Raw genomic sequence first — 7618 nt, 5'->3', positions numbered from 1 at the left:
GACAACTTGCTTGCCATTCTACATGAAGTTCCCTTTCTTTCCCTTTGCCCTTTTCTTGAAACTAGTGGTCTTGTTAATCATCAAAACTTGATGCTCTTTCTCGATTTCTACCTTCATCGATTTCATCATCATGAAAAGCTCGGGAATCTTTTTCGTCATCCCTTGCATACTATTGTTCATCACGAAGTTCTACTAACTTGGTAATGGTGACTAGAGAACTCTGTCAATCACTATCTTATCTGGAAGATTAACTCCCACTTGATTCAAGCGATTGTAGTACCCAGACAATCTGAGCATATGCTCACTGCTTGAGCTATTCTCCTCCATCTTTTAGCTATAGAACTTGTTGGAGACTTCATATCTCTCAACTCGGGTGTTTGCTTGAAATATTAACTTCAACTACTGGAACATCTCATATGGTCCATGACGTTCAAAACGTGTTTGAAGCCCCGATTCTAAGCCATTAAGCATGGTGCACTAAACTATCAAGTAGTCATCATATTGAGCTAGCCAAACGTTCATAACATCCGCATCTACTCCTGCAATAGGTATGTCACCTAGCAGTGGATCAAGGACATAATTCTTCTGTGCAGCGATGAGCATAAACCTCAGATCACGGACCCAGTCCGCATCATTGCTACTATCATCTTTCAACTTAGTTTTCTCTAGGAACACATATAAAACATAGGGAAGCAACAACGCGAGCTAGTGATCTACAACATTATTTGCAAAATACTATCAGGACTAAGTTCATGATAAATTAAAGTTCAATTAATCATATTACTTAAGAACTCCCACTTAGATAGACATCCCTCTAATCATCTAAGTGATCACATGATCCAAATCAACTAAACTAAAACCGATCATCACGTGAGATGGAGTAGTTTTCAATGGTGAACATCACTATGTTGATCATATATACTATATGATTCACGTTCGACCTTTCAGTCTCAGTGTTCCGAGGCCATATCTGCATATGCTAGGATCGTCAAGTTTAACCCTAGTATTTCTGTGTGTGCAAAACTGGCTTGCACCCGTTGTATGTGAACGTTGAGCTTATCACACCCGATCATCACATGGTGTCTCGGCACGATGAACTTTGGCAACGGTGCATACTTAGGGAGAACACTTTTACCTTGAAATTCAGTGAGAGATCATCTTATAAAGCTACCGCCGAACTAAGCAAAATAAGATGTATAAAAGATAAACATCATATGAAATCAAAATATGTGACATGATATGGCCATGATCATCTTGCGCCTTTGATCTCCATCTCCAAAGTACCGTCATGATCTCTATCGTCACCGACATGACACCATGATCTCCATCATCTTGATCTCTATCAACGTGTCATCATATGGTCGTCTCGCCAACTATTGCTCCTCCAACTATTGCTATCGCATGGCGATCAAGTAAAGCAATTATTTGGCGCTTGCATCTTATGCAATAAAGAGACAATCATAAGGCTACTGCCAGTTTCCGATAACTTTAACAAAACATGATCATCCCATACAACAATTTATATCTCATCACGTCTTGACAATATCACATCACAACATGCCCTGCAAAAACAAGTTAGACGTCCTCTACTTTGTTGTTGCAAGTTTTACGTGATTGCTATGGGCTGAGCAAGAACCGTTCTTACCTACGCATCAAAACCACAACGATATTTGGTCAAGTTACTGCTGTTTTAACCTTCACAAGGACCGGGCGTAGCCACACTTGATTCAACTAAAGTTGGAGAAATAGACACCCGCCAGCCACCTCTGTGCAAAGCACGTTGGTAGAACTAGTCTCACGTAAGCGTACGCGTAATGTCGGTCCGGGCCGCTTCATCCGACAATACCTCTGAACCAAAGTATGACATGCTGGTAAGCAGTATGACTTGTATCGCCCACAAATCACTTGTGTTCTACTCGTGCATATAACATCTACGCATAAACCTGGCTCGGATGCCACTGTTGGGGAACATAGTAATTTCAAGAAAAAAACCTATGCACACGCAAGATCATGGTGATGCATAGCAACGAGCAGGGAGAGTGTGTCCACATACCATCGTAGACTGAAAGCGGAAGCATTAGCACAAAGCGGTTGATATAGTCGTACGTCTTCACGATCCGACCGATCCATGTACCGAACGTATGGAACCTCCGAGTTCAGCACATGTTCAGCTCGATGACATCCCGCGAACTCCGATCCAGCAGAGCTTTACGGGAGAGTTCCGCCAGCACGAAGGCGTGATGACGGTGATGATGTTATTATCGGTGCAGGGCTTCGCCTAAGCACTGCTAGGATATGACCGAGGTGGAATATGGTGGAGGGGGGCACCACACATGGCTGGGAGAGATCAACAGATCAACTTGTGTGTCTATGGGGTGCCCCCTCCCCGTATATAAAGGAGTGGAGGAGGGGAGGGGCCGGCCCTCTCTATGGCGCGCCCTCGGGAGTCCTACTCCCACCGGGAGTAGGATTCCCCCTTCCATGTAGTAGGAGTAGGAGTCAAGGAAAGGGAAGAGAGAAGAGAAGGCAGGAGGGGGCGCCGCCCCTCCCCCCAGTCCAATTCGGACTAGGACTTGGGGGGGGGGCGGCCTGCCTCTCTCTCTCTCCCTTAAAGCCCAATAAGGCCCATATACTCTCCGACGAATTCCCGTAACTCTCCGGTACTCCAATAAATACCCGAATCACTCGGAACCTTTCAGATGTCCGAATAAAGTCGTCCAATATATCAATCTTTACGTCTCGACCATTTCGAGACTCCTAGTCATGTCCCCGATCTCATCCGGGACTCCGAACTACCTTCGGTGCATCAAAACACATAACTCATAATATAAATTGTCACCAAACGTTAAGCGTGCGGACCCTACGGGTTCGAGAACTATGTAGACATGACCGAGACACGTCTCCGGTCAATAACCAATAGCGGAACCTGGATGCTCAAATTGGTTCCAACATATTCTACGAAGATCTTTATTGGTCAAACCGCATAACAACATACGTTGTTCCCTTTGTCCTCGGTATGTTACTTGCCCGAGATTCGATCATCGGTATATCAATACCTAGCTCAATCTCGTTACTGGCAAGTCTCTTTACTCGTTCTGTAATACATCATCCCGCAACTAACTCATTAGTCCCATTGCTTGCAAGGCTTATAGTGATGTGCATTACCAAGAGGGCCCAGAGATACCTCTCTGACAATCGGAGTGACAAATCCTAATCTTGATCTATGCCAACTCAACAAGTACCATCGGAGACACCTGTAGAGCACCTTTATAATCACCCAGTTATGTTGTGACGTTTGGTAGCACACAAAGTGTTCCTCTGGTATTCGGGAGTTGCATAATCTCATAGTGATAGGAACATGTATAAGTCATGAAGAAAGCAATAGCAACATACTAAACGATCAAGTGCTAAGCTAATGGAATGGGTCAAGTCAATCACATCATTCTCTAATGATGTGATCCCGTTAATCAAATGACAACTCATGCCTATGGCTAGGAAACTTAACCATCTTTGATTCAACGAGCTAGTCAAGTAGAGGCATACTAGTGACACTTTGTTTGTCTATGTATTCACACATGTACTAAGTTTCTGGTTAATACAATTCTAGCATGAATAATAAACATTTATCATGAAATAAGGAAATAAATAATAACTTTATTATTGCCTCTAGGGCATATTTCCTTCAGGATGTCTATCTAAGTGGGAGTTCTTAAGTAATATGATTTATTGAACTTTAATTTATCATGAACTTAGTCCTGGTAGTATCTGCATAACTATGTTATAGATCAATAGCTCTAGATGTAGCTCCCCGTTTATTTTTGATATGTTCCTAGAGAAAAACTATGTTGAAAGATGATAGTAGCAATGATACGGACTAGGTCCGTGATCTGAGGATTATCCTCATTGCTGCACAAAACAATTATGTCCTTGATGCACCGCTAGGTGACGGACCTATTGCAGGAGCAGATGCAGAGGTTATGAATGTTTGGCAAGCTCGGTATGATAACTACTTGATAGTTTAGTGCACCATGCTTTACTGCTTAGAATCGGGGCTTGAAAAAAAATTTGAACGTCATGGAGCATATAAGATGTTCCAAGAGTTGAAATTAGTATTTCAGACTCATGCCTGTGTCGAGAGGTATGAGACCTCTGACAGTACTTTGCCTATAAGATGGAGGAGAATAGCTCAACCGGTGAGCATGTACTCAGATTGTCTGGGTACTACAATTGCTTGAATCAAGTGGGAGTTAATCTTTCAGATAAGATAGTAATTGACAAAGTTCTCTAGTCACTATCTCCAAGTTACTAGAACTTCGTGATGAACTATAATATGCAAGGGATGACTAAAGTAATTCCCGAGATCTTCGCGATGCTGAAATCAATGAAGGTAGAAATCAAGAAAGAGCATCAAGCGTTGATGGTTAACAAGACCACTAGTTTCAAGAAAAGGGCAAAGGAATAGAAAGGGAACTTCAAGAAAGAATGACAAACCAGTTGTCACTCCCGTGAAGAAACCCAAAGCTAGACTCAAGCTTGAAACTGAGGGCTTCTACTGCAAAGGAAATGGTCACTGGAAGCGGAACCGCCCTAGATACTTGGCGGATAAGAAGGATGACAAAGTGAACAAAGGTTTATTGGATATACTCCCTCCGTAAACTAATATAAGAGCGTTTAGAATACTAAAATAGTGATCTAAACGCTCTTATATTAGTTTACAGAGGGAGTACATGTTATTGATGTGTACTTTACTAGTGTTTTTAGCAACCCCTCGGTATTTGATACTGGTTTAGTTGCTAAGAGTAGTAACTCGAAATGGGAGTTGCAAAATAAACAGAGACTAGTTAAGGGCGAGGTGATGATGTGAGTTGGAAGTGATTCCAAGGTTGATAAGACCACCATCGCACACTCCCTTTACCTACGGGATTAGTGTTGAACCTGAAATAAAAGTTATTTGGTGTTTGCGTTGAGCATAATATGATTGGATTATATTTATTGCAATACGGTTATTCATTTAAATCAAAAAATAATTGTTATTCTGTTTACATGAATAAAACCTTATGTGGTCTGATACGTCTCCGTCGTATCTATAATTTTTTATTGTTCCATGCCAATATTCTACAACTTTCATATACTTTTGGCAACTTTTTATACTATTTTTTGGGACTAACATATTGAACCAGTGCCCAGTGCCAGTTCCTATCTGTTGCATGTTTTTTGTTTCGTAGAAACCCAATATCAAACGGAGTCCAAACAGGATAAAAATGGACGAAGAATTATTTTGGAATATTTATAATTTTTGGGAAGTAAAATCAATGCGAAACGGTGCCCGAGGGGGCCAGGAGAGAGGGGGCGCGCCCTAGGGAGGCAGGCGTGCCATGGACTCCCCTGGTCACCCCGTAAGGCGGTTGACGCCCTTCTTTTGCTGCAAGAAAGCTAATTTTACGAGAAAATCTGGGCGGAAGATTTACCCCAATCGGAGTTACGGATCTCCAGATATAAAAGAAACAGTGAAGGGAAAGAATCTGAGAAGGCAGAAACAGAGAGATAGATCCAATCTTGGAGGGGCTCTCGCCCCTCCCATGCCATGGCAGCCAAGGACCAGAGGGGAAACCCTTCTCCCATCTAGGGATAAGGTCAAGGAAGAAGAAGAAGAAGAAGAAGGGGGGCTCTCTCCCCCTTGCTTCCGGTGGCGCCGGAACGCCGCCGGGGGCCATCATCATCACCGCGATCTTCACCAACACCTCCGCCATCTTCACCGACATCTCCATCACCTTCCCCCTTCTATCTACAGCGTTCCACTCTCTCGCAACCCGCTGTACCCTCTACTTGAACATGGTGCTTTATGCTTCATATTATTATCCAATGATGTGTTAACATCCTATGATGTCTGAGTAGATTTCCATTATCCTATGGGTGATTGATGAATTGCTATGATTGGTTTGAGTTGCATGTTTTATTATTGGTGTTGTCCTATGGTGCCCTCCGTGTCGCACAAGCGTGAGGGATTCCCACTATAGGGTGTTGCAATGTGTTTATGATTCGCTTATAGTGGGGTGCGTGAGTGACTGAAACACAAACCCGAGTAAGGGGATTGTTGCGTATGGGTTAAAGGGGACTTGATACTTTAATGCTATGGTTGGGTTTTACCTTAATGAATCTTTAGTAGTTGCAGATGCTTGCTAGAGTTCCAATCATAAGTGCATATGATCCAAGTAGAGAAAGTATGTTAGCTTATGCCTCTCCCTCAAATAGAATTGCAATAGTGATTACCGGTGTAGTAACGTAGTCAATTTCTTAGGGACAATTTCACAACTCCTACCACCACTTCTCCACACTCCCTATATTTACTTTATTGCATCCTTATCTAAACAGCCCCTAGCTTTTATTTATGTGTTCTTTATTATCTTGCAAACCTATCCTATCACACCTACAAAGTACTTCTAGTATCATACTTGTTCTAGGTAAAGCGAATGTCAAGCATGCGTAGAGTCGTATCAGTGGCCGATAGGACTTGAGAGAGTATTTGTTCTACCTTTAGCTCCTCGTTGGGTTCGACACTCTTACTTATCGAAAGAGGCTACAACTATCCCGTATACTTGCGGGTTATCAAGACCTTTTTCTGGCGCCGTTGCCGGGGAGTCATAGCGTGGAGTGAATATTCTCGTGTGTGCTTGTTTGCTTTATCACTAAGTAATTTTTATTTGCTATTCTAAGTTGTTCTCTACCTTTAGTTATGGATATGGAACGCAAAATACCAAAAAAATTAGGTGTACTTGCTACTCATGGAGATGGGGTAACTCCTAAAACCCTCGATTCTCATTATGTGAAAGATATTATGTACTACTTTGATAATCCTGAGAAAACCCCATTCAACTTTATAATGGGAGACACGTTGGATCAACGTGAATACTTTAGGGATTATCGCTCGACACAAAAAGGGAAACTATTATGGGATCAATTTATTATGTTGCGTTGGTATGCCCGGGATCAATGCTTGAGATATGATATTACTTGTTGCTCTAGGATGAAGGTTCCACACCTTCCCTTCTCATGCAAATTTAATGATAATGAAACCTTAGCTTCTTATGCTAATGGTATATATGATTACTATGATGTGGAAAAAATAGAAGAATTTGTTGCATTTAAGGCTGCTTATGAAATTGAATCTTTGTTTGAAAAGTATGAAACTTTAGATGATGATGTTTATAGGCCTGAAAATCTTGCTATACTTAGATATTGCTATGAAAATTATGAATACAATTACTATATTAATGCATTTATTGAGAAAGTTTCTGCTGTCCAAGAAGAGATTAATATTTTGCAGGAAGCTATGGAAGAAGAAATTGATGAAACTGTGAGCTCATTGGATGAAAAAGAAGACGAGGAGAGCGAAGAACAAAAGTAGGAAGAGCGGATTGATCACCCGTGCCCACCTTCTAATGAGAGTAACTCTTCAACTCATACATTTTTTAATTCCCCTTCGTGCTTACCGAAGGACGATTGCTACGATGATTGCTATGATCCCTTGAATTTGCTTGAAATATCCCTTTTTGATGATGCTTGCTATGCTTGTGGCAAAGATGCCAATATGAATTATGCTTATGGAGATGAACTTGCT

Source organism: Triticum dicoccoides, chromosome 3B, assembly GCF_002162155.2.
Source record: "Triticum dicoccoides isolate Atlit2015 ecotype Zavitan chromosome 3B, WEW_v2.0, whole genome shotgun sequence".
NCBI lineage: Eukaryota > Viridiplantae > Streptophyta > Magnoliopsida > Poales > Poaceae > Triticum > Triticum dicoccoides.
Note: the sequence above shows the minus strand (reverse complement) of the source record.